Raw genomic sequence first — 14,463 nt, forward strand, 5'->3', positions numbered from 1 at the left:
TAATGAGCAACTAGCAGCGTGTGTTCCTCTGAAAAGATCATGGAATACAAACCAGACAGAAAGTGTGAGTACAAGCAGAGTCAGCCAAAAGAACCTGAATGTGTCTATTTAAAATTATGCCAATAATCATGTGAAAAAGTGTCATGAATCAAGATAATCCTATAAGGATAAAGATAAAATTAACTTTTGGTTGATATACTAGAAAAGAGAGCAATTAATTTTAAAAACTGGCTACCCAGAAGATACCTTCAGCCCAACCACCCCTCCACCACCAGACCCCAAGTGGTGTATATGAGTGCCAATTGTATTACTTCAATACTCTTACTCCATCTCCCAACAAAATTGCTCAAACCTTGTTATTACGTGATTTTCAAGTCAGCCAAATATGGACTATTAACCAGGCTGTCTTTGTGAATGCCTCCAGCATGAAAACTAATGCAGACGAAATCCTGACAAGACGACAGCTGTTCGTAATCCAGAGGCTGCAGGTGAGTCCACCGAGTTTTACTTTTATAAAGATAATTTGTTTATGTGTAAGAAAGTATTTGGACTGACAGTCAAGATAAACATTCTAAATGGACAGGAGGAAGCTTCATTCCTTAGGAGTTGTCTCTAACCTAATGGAGCTCAAATAAGCTATAACATCTCCCCTCTGCCAAAGACAAGCCTTTCACTGATTAGGGCAGAGCCTGCTGGGGGACTGGAAACCAGGCAGCTCACTCAGCAGGACAGGATGTGCCCTGGGCCAGCAGGGGTGGTCCACAGTGCAGGCTGTCAGAGAAGCAGCAGCCCAGGGGACAGCCTGATATTATGACCTCTGTAGTAAGTCAAGGACGGCTAGCATGACTGTGGAAACAAACTATCTGACACTAAAGAAGGGCCCACTCACCAAAATTGAATCAAAATTTAAAAATTGGGATTGTATTCTGAAGACAATGAGAATTTAACTAACATTGGGACAGCCTAATCTCTTTATTTTTCCTCAGTTAATTCAAACACAAATTTGCAAATGTCACCTATTTTTCTAGAATTTTTAATCTGAAAGTCTATTGAATTCTTTATATGGGTCAAAAGATATCCTCTTTGCCATCCACCTGATTCTTTCTAGGTACTTTATTTCTCAGCACCTCCACTTTTTTTTTTTTTTAGCATTTATTATATAAAACTTCCTTCTTTTAAAGTTAAATATTAAAGAAATTGATATCACTCAGTTCCTTTGTACAGAGTATGATGTTTTTATTCAATGATTATTAACAATAATGTTCATACATTTAAAACGCTCATATATTACAACTCTCCTGTTGGGAATTTTATTTGTATGTTTTTTTTTCATTCTGTCCTATCATCTATCAACATTTTTATTGGTGAATATAGTAATCCTGCTTTTTTTTTTTTTAGAAAGTGAAATTAATTAAATCCTAAATTGATCCATCTTCACTTATTATATCTGACTTCATGTCTAAAGTTAAGAGTAACTTTATTCTTGTTATTCTTCTCTTTCCTCATGAACATTTAAATATTTTTAGATGTTTTATTCATAATTAAAGCGAAATATAACTTAGAATAATATTTTTCCTCTTTTAGATACTTCCAAGCCTCTAGAAATTTTATCACATTCACCAGCTTATTGGATAATATCCTTATGCTGTGGTGAGTTACAGAACGTTACAAATATTCTTTCTCCATCTTTATAAATGCAGGTGATAAGAAATGGTAGAAATATTGTCTGATTAATGATCTATAAAGTTTATAACTTCGGTTTTTTTACAGACGTTACATTTGTAAAAGATAATAAATAAGAAGGGTAAAGCAGTTGTTTACTCAGGCTACATATTAGTTTCTGACAGTATACTACTGTAGGGACAATTGAACTAAACCACCTGAGACTCGAACCCTCATTGCAGCACACAGCATGGTAACACTCAGTGGTACTTACTGAGGCCGTCTGCGTGCCCGGCCGGGGACGCTCGGCAACGCTGCTTTGTCCTCTGTCACCTCTCCCTTTATATTTCTGTTAAACCATCTAAAGCAGGATATCACTTTTGGTAAAGTATATTAAGTAAGATAGATCCTTTAGGATTTCTTAGAATAGTGATTGTATTTGAATATTTGGACAACATAATGTTTAGAATTATTGGTGTCAATAATAATAATAAAAAGCTAACATTTATCGAGCACTAATTACAGACCAGGCATTGTTCTATTTGCTTTACATGTATTAATTCATTTAATTCTCATTCACATTGAATTAGGTGCTCCTAGTACCCACATTTTACTGATGAGTAAACTAAAGCATAGTAGGTTACATAACTTGCCTAAGTTCACACAACTAGTAAACAGGATATTGGAAAACCCTTATTTTCAGAAAAGATCTAGATGTCAACTAGCTTGGCCATGCTGCACTGATGCTTCTTGAAAGAATGGAAAATGGACTCAGGGTCTCAGCTCCTCGTTAGCATCTCTTCCCATAAAATCACGTTCCATTTTATTTTTAGAAACAGCATAGTTATAGGCCCAGTCACAGGGCGGAAGCAACGGGGCTTCAAGTTTAATGTCAGCAAAAACCATCCACAGAAGTTGCCCCTTATTTTCCTTGCTTTCCAAACTGTTCCTGTGCTAAGTTCCCGGCCTTTTTATTCATTCTAATTTCTTAACAGTGATGTAACTGTTATATAAAATTTGGATAATATAGACAAGCATAAAAAGAAAATATAACTTAAAAATACCCATAGTTACCACATTCAGAAATAGCCACTGTATGCATTTTAGTGAATATACATCCAATTTTTTTCCATGTGTTTGCAAGTGTGTATGTGTGTGTATGTTTTAGATAATTTGAATAACAATATACATAGTGTTCCATAGGCTGATTTTCACTAATTTGCATATCATGAACATTATCCATATCATTACATGTACTTCCACGTGACTCTCAATGGCTAAGTTCTATTCTAGATGTATCATAATGTATTTAACCAACCCTCTATTTGGGGATCATTAAGGTTGTTTCCAATTAAGTGCTATTATGCATAACAATGTAAATAACATCACTGTACATAAATCTTTGCATATATCCATAATTATTATTTAAAATAAATTCCCGACTGATGAGGCTATGCATCAGTCTTATGGTATCATTTTTTTTTCTATTTACAACAGTATCGTCTTTCCTATATCCTTACAAAAATTGAATTCTGTGGTTATCATTCTTTGTTTTTAATCATTGATAATTTTATAGGTAGAAACCTCCACCTTGTTTTAAATTACACTTTGATTACTGGGAAGAGAAAACTTTTTTTTCACATGAGGCATTGCATTTCTTTCGCCTGTCCTGTTCAATTTTTACTCCCGACAGATATTCTGAGTTGAATCATTCACAGATGATCTAGGACGTGACAGTAGCCAAGCCCTGCCTCAGGTGAAGTGAGGCCTGCTCCTTCACTCGTCTGGCGTTTCAATGGCCTGCCCTGCTTTGGTTCTGTGTCCCCACTTCCAGCTTCATGGTGACGGCTCACTCCATCCTGCCTTACATGGCACATAAAGAGAGGAAAGAGGGAAGGAAAAAGCCTACTCAGTCCACAGTATCAGTAGACTTCATTTACATCAAAATTTCAATTTTTAAATACTAGAAACAAACTAATCAGAAATATATTAATAAGTTTATATATTTTTTAAAGCATCAAAATCTATTACATCCCTGACCAACATGCAAAACTGCCAGCTTCTCACTCACTAAAAATGACTGCCATTTATTAAAGCATTTACCGTGTGCCAGGCACAGTATAGGAAGTTTTTATATACACTCTTTCCATTAACCCTGACAAAACTTTAGGGAACATTATTATCCCAGATATTAAAAAATCCCTATCAGAGCTGGTAAACTTGTGTATGTGCATGGGGCTAAGGAGCAGCAAAGCTGGGTTTCACCTTAAGTGTTAAGTGTTTAAACCATACCATTACTCATCGCAACAATAATAATGCCATGAATTTCTTGGAGACTTTTCCTTCTCATCTGCTTGTTTCTGATGACATAACATCCCTGGGAGCAAATCCCACCCTCTTGAGAGGTTTCACAAAAAAACAGCTGACTCTCGAAGAAATTTCGAGTCCTAAAAAATTATGATCATTTCTAAAACCAAGTTGGAATTTGGTATAGACATGACTATGATTAACGAGTTATAGCACTAAATAGATTTAAAAATATAAAGCTCTCCTGAATCCTAAACAATAATCACAGGAGCATTTCCTAATTTTACCCACAGACTCTGGAATTTGGTTGTCACCCACTTTTGACTTTTCTACAAGGCCATCTCTCTCTCCATCATCTGTGCATAGTCTTTAAATAAATAAACCTGATCAGCTGCCTATCATAGCCAGCTCAATGCATCTCCCCCCACTACCCCAGTTATATTACATGTAGGTTCTCCATTCTGTCTTGGCACTGTTTCTAGTCCTAATGTAGTGCAGGCTCTGGTTGCGTCTCGTCTGATCCACTGCTACCCTTCTTCCAGCGTCTGATACTTTGATCCATACTACACATCATGCCCCTCCTGAAAAACCTCAGTCATTCCTCAACCACCAAATTCTATTCAAACCCCTCCACTAATTTCTGCACTCCACACTCATGGAGAGCTGACATCTTTGTTTTGTTCCCGAACTTAGACGTAGAAATATTGTCTTTCACCATTAAGCATGATGGTAATAAGTTTTTCATACACAGACTACAGTTTGAGCACATTCCTGTCTATTCCTAGTTTGTTGAGTGCTTTTATCATGAAAGGGTGTTGAATTTTGTCAATTTTTTTTCAATTTATTAATATGATCCTGTGGTTTTGTCCTTTGTTTTATTGAAATGGTACATCAATTGATTTTTGGTAATCTTGCATTTCTGAGATAAGTCTCACTTGGTCATGGTGTATAATCCTTTTTATATGTTACTGGATTTGATTTGCTAATATTTTGTTGAGGATTCTTATCTATATTCATAAGAAATATTTGCCTGGAGTTTTCTTTTCTCCTGATAGCTTATCTGGTTTTGGTATCAGGGTATTTGGTATTGGCCTGATAATATGAGTTGGGGTGTGTTAATGAAGAATTTATATTTTGTTTTTGAAAGAGTCTATGAAGAATTTATATTAATTCTGCCTAAATATTTGGTCATATTTTGTTTTTAAACTTTTTTTCCATTTTTCTATTTAAAAAACGCAATTCTGATAGCATGTCCAATAGGAAGAAAGAATTCTACCCTTTCACCCTGTAACCCTGAAATTAACCTATGGGATGGCTCTGTGATCCACAATGTAATGTCAAAGTCTGAGTTACAAGAAAGAGAAAGAAGTCATCTAATTCAGCCTTAAAAGTTCTCCAAGTTAAAAAAAAAAAGTAGAGAAACATTAATCTCGGCTTGACCCGCTGCTCGTGGACCCCCAGCTTGCTTCCATTTCTGGACACCTCCCCATGTGGGGTTCCGGGCCAGGTGGACGCAGACCTGACACTGGAGATGACTGGCGTTATCCCGCTTCCGTCAGCATCTGGAGAGGAAGAGGGTTGGGCCGAGAGGGTCTCCTGGGGCGGGGCGGAGGAGGAGGGAATGCAAAACAGAGCCTTGCCCCTGGAACCCAGGGTGCAGCAACGCCCCAGCCTATAAATTCGGAGCTGCCTGGTCGCGGACTTACTCAGCATCTGTCAGCCTGTGCCCCAGGCAGTGGACGACAGGGCTCCTGGATTGGCGCAGGGCTAGCAGCCTTCCCCGGCCCGCGGCGGCGATCGTGGGGAGCAGCACCAGTGACCCGGGCGCGGAGGCGGCGCGCCCAAGCCCCGCACCAGCGCCGCCGGCTCGCTGCCCAAAGCGGGCGCAGCGCCGCGGGCGCGGGTGAGTGGACGCGGACTTGGGGGCTCGCCAGGCTTGGGAGCTTGGGGGCCGCGGGGCGGGGTGGTCAGTTTCATGTCACGGTGTCCTCACTGCGGGCGCTGTGCTGGGAGCCTCCCGGAATCCACGGCCAGAGCGAGCACCCGGGGCTGGCCTTCCTTCCCAAAATCAGGTGAAGCGTCCGGGTTGGGAGGGTACTGCGCTTGTTTGCCACGTGCTTCCCAAATTTCATTACGATTTTACCAAACTCTTTCAAGTACAAGCAAGAAATCTGTAGAAATGGGATGAAACCAAGTGAACTTTCTTTCCCAGGCTTTTAGCTAACTAACTCTTGTCTTTTAACCGCGCGACCTGAATGGAAAGCGGGTAGGACTCTGACTAACGTCCGTTCCAAAGTTGTGCTACTTTTAAGGCGAAGTTACAGTGGTCCCCACACTCCCCGTCCGCTTTCCAGGCGATGCCACTGCCCCGCTCATCTCCCTCCCCGCAAACCATACCCTTGAGTCTCTGGCACCGGACGCCGCCAAGACCTGGGGCAAACTCCTCCACCTTCAGGTGTTCCCAGATGTCCTTTGATTCATCAAATTGAGGAAAGGAGAAATCCGGGGCATCTCCGCATCTTAACCCCCACAGCCTTGGCCAGTGCCTGATTTGTAACGGAGTCAGGATTTTAGGGAAAACTCCTGCTGGCTCCTTCCCTCCACTCCACCTCTGTCTAGCACCCAATTCTCCAATTCTGTTAAATGCCCACCCCAAGCACTCCGCAGTGTCTGCCTCCTAAGGTCTCCAGGGTACCTCTGCAAGTCTTACCCAACGCGTTCCCTGCCCGTGTGTCTGTGGGCAGCCACAGACCTGACTATTGAATCCATCTGGCACTTCTTTACCATATCTTGGTTTGCTGATGGCCCCATTAAGTCTCAAAACCCACTAGCGGCCCCCAGGAGCCCTCTCTTTTGGAGAAAGTCTAGGTGGTCACTCTCTCCTGGGATCACTTTAGGTACTTGGCTACATTCATTTCTAGTGTCATCTGGGGAAGAGAAAGTAACAGTGGAGGAGGCAAGAAATCTGGCACCCTGCTGTTCTGTGGTATAAGTCTGTAGAGCAACTGTACCTCCTCCTGAAGGGACCTCATCCCCATCATGCTTCTCTTGGCAGTTACCCCCTGAGCGACCTGGGTCCCCACGCCTTTATTCCCCTTCGCATAAGCTGCAGCCCCCTTACAAATCTTCTCTAAAAAGGAAACTGCCTGCTTCCCTTGTCTCCTTGTTTCCCTACCTCTAAAGGCCTGGTGGATAATCCCCCCTTAGTCCAAGCGCCAGGAAGCACCAGCAACTCCACTTAACTGCTGTATGCTATTCAGAGAGCTATTTCACAACTCTGAACCTCAAGGCCCTGTCCATAATGTCCCTCCAATGATAACATTCTTTGATTCCTTTTGTTTCTTAGTTATTGCTTGGAAACAAAAGTCTAAAATAATTGCTCTTTTAGTCCATGTTTGGTATTTGCAGAACTGTAAAAATAACTCTCCTGGTAAATTACCGGCTCTGGAAAATCAGTAGGTTTTCCAGGGCTGGCTCCAATTGTCCATCCCCCAAATTATGACTGGCAGTTCCTATAACTTGGCTTGAGGCCACAGGAGTGGCCCCAAGTTGCTAGGTCTCAACATTTGCTAAAATTTCATGATTATTAGTGTCAAGTCTATTGTGTACTCTCTCTGCCGTGGTTTCCTGACTTCATCGGTTTTTGAGCCCATCTTGAGGCCTTGATTTCTGGTTTGACCTTAAACTAAATCAGCTGCTCCATCATCCAACTCAGAAGAAAACTGGTTTTCTTCCACTGGTTTCACTGATGCCAAAGAAGACTCATCTTTGAGATTTAGAAAGTGTCTTTCTGTCACCGTTGCTACGACAATGCTCCATATCCCGAGATCTGAGCTGAAATCTTTCCTGTTACTCTCAAACCCCGGTTCAGTGTTCAGAAAAGAACAGAATTGTGGATTGTTCAGGTTTCTTGTTCTGGTGTTTTTTTTAGTTTGAGGTAAGAATTGTATATGATTTTGAGGTTGCCTTTTTTTTTTTTTTTTTTGCTACTGCCTATACTGTTGTTGTTATTACTGTGACTAAATGACTAATTATTTACCTTATGCTAGAGGAAAAATAATGAAAGAATATTTGATCTTACCAAAGGCCAGGTAAAACACTTAGCTGAGAAGCAGTTTGAAACTCATAGCGTAAATGCATGATGCTTGTCTCCTGTAGTTTTTTCTGTGCTGTCACAGTGTCATTTTGAAGCAGTTGCCTGAGAGTTGCTGTATTTTGCTTTCAAATTTGTTACAAGGACCAAGCTCAAGAGTCTTCCTTTCCACACCCATTCGTTTACCTAGTCCTTTTGCCGCTCAGTCTGGCAAAAGGCATGGGCGGATGCCAGACAGCCTCCCAAATAGGCTAGGAAATTAGGAATTTTATCTAGAAGTTTGAAGTAAATCCAAATGTTGTGAAGATGAAAAAGCTGTCTTGAAGACATGCTGTGGCAATAAATAAATACAAAACCAGAGCAATAAAATATGACAAAGTGCCCAAGGCCGGTGAGCAACACTTTTCTCCATGTTCTCTAATGCTGGACAAATCAGTTTTTAAACCTGTTGCCACTGAAAAGTGCTATGATTTTTCTTCAATAAAGTCCTATGCTTTCTCTTTCAAAATTGCCTAACGACGTTGGATTTCATGGTTCGTGTTTCTTTTCATGTAGGTGTTTATTAAAACAATATACTAAAACTCCCATAAGCAAAAGTAAATTTTGTTGCATTCCCAGTGTAAATTTAGTTCACTTTAAATTTTTATTTTATTTATGATATGAATTTTTTCTATAGAAAATCAACTTTTTAATGGCTTAATATATAAAGCCATCTTAAATCAAAGAGTATCTACAGGCATTTAAGGTAATATTGAACTGATTTGACAAGTGAGTTCCATTATCCTATTAAAGCTCTAAAATATGTTTTCAATCTCAGCAAAAAAAAAAAAAAAAACCAAAAGAACTATGAATTTGCCAGATGTGTTGTGTCATTAGCTAGTGGTTAATTAATGACAAATTGACAATTGGAAATAAAAAAACAAAGTATATATTTAGAACAGTCATGGAAATGACAAGTGAATCTTGCTCTCAGCTCTGGTTGCTATTTGATTTTGATTCTTTCCCTTCGTAGCAGATGATCACAGGGGAAAAAAAATTCCCTTGAACATGAAAACCAAAATTGTCTTCCAAAACAAAGAATTCACTATATACTGTAAATACTGTATGACTGCATTATTTTACATTATTCTTATAGCTCAATTTAGAAGAGTTGTTTTTTGTTTTGTTTGTTTGGTTCGTAACCTGGGTGCGTCATCTAAATGTCTTAAGTAGAAATAAATGTCTAGAGTCTACCAGTTACTGTTAGAGTTTCCTTCTTATAACCAAGAACACTTTAAATTGTGTTGCTAGTCTCCCGTTTAATTTTGTGACATTTACAAGTTTTGAAAATGGGTAAGAAATGGGCATGCTTTGTGTTTCATAGTCTCATTGTGCCTTCATATCCCAAGTTCCAATTCTAGATATCCTTACAATTTTAAATCATAGAATTAATAATCATTCAGCTTGAGTCAAATTTTATGGGATTTTTTTTGTTCATTTTATACATATATAAGCTGCTTTGTTCTTCACCAAATGATGTTAAAATCTTATTTAGATCAATGGATTTAAGTACTTTGGTAAATTTCCAAGAATATTGCAGAATTATACATACTCTTAAAGAGAGTGTATGATTGCTAATTTGCTCTCTAAGTTTTCTTTAGATATTTCCCATTTTATATTAATCAAAGCTCGTCTTATCTACTTTGGAAGATGAAGAATTATACCTGTGAAATATATTAATAATGGTAGAAGATACTTACAGGAGGAGTACTATAGATCTGAGTGATATTAAGCCCTGAGGACACACCAAAGTAGAGAAATGATCTTTGCCCTAGAGAGATGTTGGTCAAGCTAAGTACAGGTTTAGATATGGGTCTTTCTAAGCATCTCAGTGCCACTGCGATGGGAAGCCACGTAGAAACAACTCTCTTTCTGTCCACCTGTCCACCAGGGGAGTGTCTGACGTGGTCACATTGTCTGATTCTGGCTACTTCCATGATAAGCACCACAATTTTTCCTGCCCATGGAATTGTAACTCCCTTGAAACATGGACCACATCCCATGCATCCGTATATTCTATTATTAAAGGCTTCGCAAGTCACTCGCTTGCCTGTTTGTTGTTTGTTTCTTTGTCTGTTTTCTGCTTGAGCTATGGGAAATATTAAATACATTTTCAGATCCTTATATTTTAGAAGACAAACATTAGAAACCCTTTTCTGGTCTCATTTAAGTATACCCTGTTTCCCCAAAAATAACACCTAGCCAGACAATCAGCTCTAATGCATCTTTTGGAGCAAAAATTAATATAAGACCGGGTAAAATAAGACTAGGTATAAAATAATATAATATAATATAATATAATATAATATAATATAATATAATATAAGGGTCTTATATTAATTTTTGCTCCAAAAGATGCATTAGAGCTAACTGTCCAGCTAGGTCTTATTTTTCGGGAAACACGGTATTACCCTGTTGTAATACAATGACTTAAAATTGATGCTTTAGTCTTACTAATTGGGGAATTAAGTATTAATACCTTTTTTTTTCAGTATAAAACTGTAATGGTAAGGGGCAAGTAGAGGAGAGAGTAAGAAAAAGAGAAATGCAAAAGAATAAAAGGTTGAACTATTAAGTCAGTGGTTCTTAACATGTTAGGAAACAAGTAAGGCAACCATATTACAATCACCTGGGGGGAATTTTAAATCCATACATATTGTCTGCACTTTCCTTTTTGCCCCTTCCCCATTTCTTCTATTGAGAACCACTGTATCACAAGTTAGGAGTCCACAATTATCTAAGGTGTCAAGGCCCACAGATGAGCACCACGACATAACCTAGGGGCTTGTTAAAAATGCAGACTCTCAGACCCCACCTGGATCCACTGAATAAGAGTCTGCATGGTAACAAGACCCCCAGGTAATTCAAAAGCACATTCAAGTCAGAGAAGCACGAAACCCATGCCTTGTCCAGAATGATCACCCAAAGGTTCTTTTCTTGTTTGTTAATGAACATTTTAAATAAAACTAACAGCACACGTAATGTGCCAAACTGAGTGTTCAGTCTTTAAACATATTTAATCCTCACAACATCTCTATGAAATAGCCACTGCTTTCTCGTCACTTTGTGGCTTGGGACACGAGACAAGTAGCTCACCCAAATGGAGTGATTGGTGGAGTCAAGACTTAAAGGTGGGAATTCTGATCCTGCGCTCTTAGCTGCCACCCCGCCAGGTCCGCTCTATACCAGGCTGCCTGCTTTATAAGGCCAGCTCATTACTTGGAAATTGATATAAAGTTATAATTTGAAATCAAGTTCTGTTTCTCTCATAGAAAAAAACAAGATCTACTCCATTTTAGTTATAACATTTGCCTATGATCTTACCTGTAGGTACAATAATGAAGAATTCTAGAAATTCCTTGTTTAGTTGGGAAATACTAAAATGGGCAGACCATTATTTAAAACTTAAGGTTTGATATCTCTATGTTTCCCTATAACTTCACTAAAATTTACTGTTTTTAACCTTTTGGCGTTTTGACGGTATAAAAATAAAGTTATCTCGAATTGAGCAAGTCATTTCCTACATACATAAACTGTTCAGCATTCCAACTCAAATTGCATATCAGTCTTTCAGCTTTTAATGTAAACACTTAGTTATCTACAAGCAATGGTTTACAAAACTGTAGTTGAATGTAGTTACTAACCTGTCGGTGTGCAAGCAAGTGGAAACTTATTTTCAGCCAGTGACTCCACGAACAATTCAGGCTCCGAACACATTCTCCCAGGGTGCCTAGATTCTCTGACAGCTGTCAGTTGGACCCGGCCAAATGTCTGTTGTTTTGACTGGGCTCGTTGATGTTGTTCAAAAGATTGAGGTGAGTATTGGTTCCTAGTGAGCATATTTGAGAGGAGAGGTGCGTCATCCCGACTGAGCAGCTACGGTTTTCTCAGTAATAGAGGGACATCCCTGGGAGACAGAATTTCACCAGCTGCTTGGATCTAGAACTTTAGATATACAGGCAGAGCTAACAGTATATTGTCTAATTTGTATGTTACTGGTTACGCCAAAATGGAGAGGAAGCAGTGTTCACCGCTTATGGCAGGCAGTGTTTGTTAGTGCTAATAAGTTACAAAATGCCAGTGACCCTCTTAGGGCCCTTCTGAGGCCTGCTGGTCTCACTATGCCCAAATACTTGTGGCTGTGACTCAATAGATGCACCAGATATTTTTCTACATAATTTTAAAAAATTTTCACTGCATTTACTTTAGTAAATGCATTTATAATTTTATCATTCATTTATAATTTTCATACATTTATAATTTTATCATTACATATACTCTTTTTTTCGCTATTTGACCCAAACTCATCTTGTTATCCAATTCAGATGCATTTTCCAAGCATCTAAATCTCTGTGGTATGCTCCTGGAGCAAGAATGTGCCATTAACCCAGCTCTAATCATCTCTTTCCAATCAAATGATGTCACTTCACATAAAACACATTATACCATGATGTCTCCCAGCCCTTAATCTTCACACAATTAATCGCTGCCACTTTATCAGGAATGGAAAAGAATCTGATGTGATTACTACATGATGATTTCTTGAATGTGTTCTGGCATTTGATTTACCAAGTTAACAGAATGGATCTTGGAGAGAAACACAAATCTATTCCTATTCTTTTAAATTCCCATTAGGTTAAGCCATGCATATTTAATATAAGAAATATTTAAAATATTTAATGATAAGGAAAGGTAATCGCAAGTGAATAAAGCAATGCGTAAAATAGAAATCATGAGTGTGATCCAGTGTGTGTGTGGATTTGGTAGATTCTCATCAAAGTACCATTAAAGCACTACTTGGGTGTGCTAATGAAAATAATTTAGGTATATTAGCACTGATTCATGAGTAAAATCACAGATTTTTTTTTTTTAATGCCTACATATTTGTAGAACAGATAACAAAGACTAGGAAAAATATGTAACAGATCTTAGAAGCTTTTGAGGGTTATTAAGATCAAGGCTAAGATCAAACGTGACTTTTTCTTTCCTTTTTTTTCCCATGTGCTTTCAAGATTTCCAATAGTGAACCTCTGTTACTCATACTTTTTACTTTCTGTTTGTCTTGCAATTTCTATTACTTTCCTTTTAACTCAGTCTAGATTTCAGATCTGAGACAACCACTGTTAACTCTCTGGAGAATGACACTGACAAATCTGACCCTGTCTCTATTTTGTTTTTTTTCTCCTAAGGTACATTAGGGCCTTTCAAGCATCCACAGAATTCACACCACAGTGGTATTTTATAGGAGAAATCATCTTATGGGAAACGTCTTTTGCTATAACAACAAAATCACCAAGAAATAGAAATACAAATAGATCCTTCTAATGTCAAAATTCTATATAACAATGCTTTAGTAAAGTTGATGTACGTTATTTTTAAAAAGTAACCTATATACAATCTTCCTGATTAACTCTTCAGTTTTAAAAAATTTCTTACTTAAAAAACAAACAAACAAACAAAAAAACAAAACAAATCCATAATGAAATACATTGACGAATTTGGCTACACGAAAAAAAAAAAGAAAAGAAAAATGGCTGTGTAGTAAAATGCACCATAAACAAAGTAGAAAAATAATCAGGAACTTGGAAAAGCCATTTGCCACACGTTATATGTAAAATGACAGTTACATTAACATATCATGAGCTCTTTAAAATAAGAAATAATGAACAACCAAATTGAAAAATGAGCAAAAGTCATAGCTGGGCAAACTAGTAGAAGAATAACCGTATAAAATAAGTAGCAAAGAGAAGCTCAGTCTCATTCATAACCAGAGAAATGCAATTTAAAATACACACTTTTTACTTATCCAACTGAGAAAATAATTTAAGATTTGATAAAATATTTTTCATATTGTAAATTGGTGTAATTTTTATAGAGGACACTTTCTAAGTATCTTTCAAAAACTTAGAGGGTACAAACAATTTGCTTCAATAATTATGTTTGGAACTTATTCTACTGATATATTCATATAAGTACAAAAATGAATATGTATAAATATCATTGAGGCATTTTTTTTTCAAGAAGTCAAAAAGGGAAACTGAAGAAAACACAAAAAAATCCTAAGGCCCATTAATGGTGGGCTGGTTAAATAACTTATCATGTATCAGTGCATTAAATATAATACTGTATGGTCATCAAAATGAATAAGGTAGATTTATATATAGTGAAGTAAAAAGTTCTGCTAGCCACATTATTAAGTTAAAAATAAAGAAAGCAAATAGTAGAATAGTATGATGTGTAAAATGAAAAAACATGGATATACACATGTATATATACAAGTCAATACATTTTATTAAAGTCCTAAAAGGATACATAAGAAACTATTAGTAAGAAGTATCCATGGGAAGTGGATCCAGAGTGAC

General features: G+C 37.8%; 1 protein-coding gene across 5 annotated transcripts in view; it reads left to right on the forward strand.

Moving 5' to 3' along the window:
• Positions 1 to 383: 383 nt before the first annotated feature.
• Positions 384 to 14,463, forward strand: part of AGTR1 (angiotensin II receptor type 1) — a 52,332-nt gene continuing 38,252 nt past the window's right edge. For 2 of the 5 annotated variants that reach the window (XM_033091109.1, XM_033091088.1), the window contains exons 1-2: positions 384 to 488; positions 1,585 to 1,650. The gene's annotated coding sequence lies outside the window, so the exon portion shown is untranslated. Of the gene's footprint in view, positions 489 to 1,584; positions 1,651 to 5,615; positions 5,873 to 6,022; positions 6,042 to 14,463 lie in introns of those variants that run through there. The other 3 variants (XM_033091096.1, XM_033091079.1, XM_033091104.1) reach the window with 3 other exon arrangements.

This window comes from Rhinolophus ferrumequinum, chromosome 2 (genome assembly GCF_004115265.2).
Source record: "Rhinolophus ferrumequinum isolate MPI-CBG mRhiFer1 chromosome 2, mRhiFer1_v1.p, whole genome shotgun sequence".
Taxonomy (NCBI): domain Eukaryota; kingdom Metazoa; phylum Chordata; class Mammalia; order Chiroptera; family Rhinolophidae; genus Rhinolophus; species Rhinolophus ferrumequinum.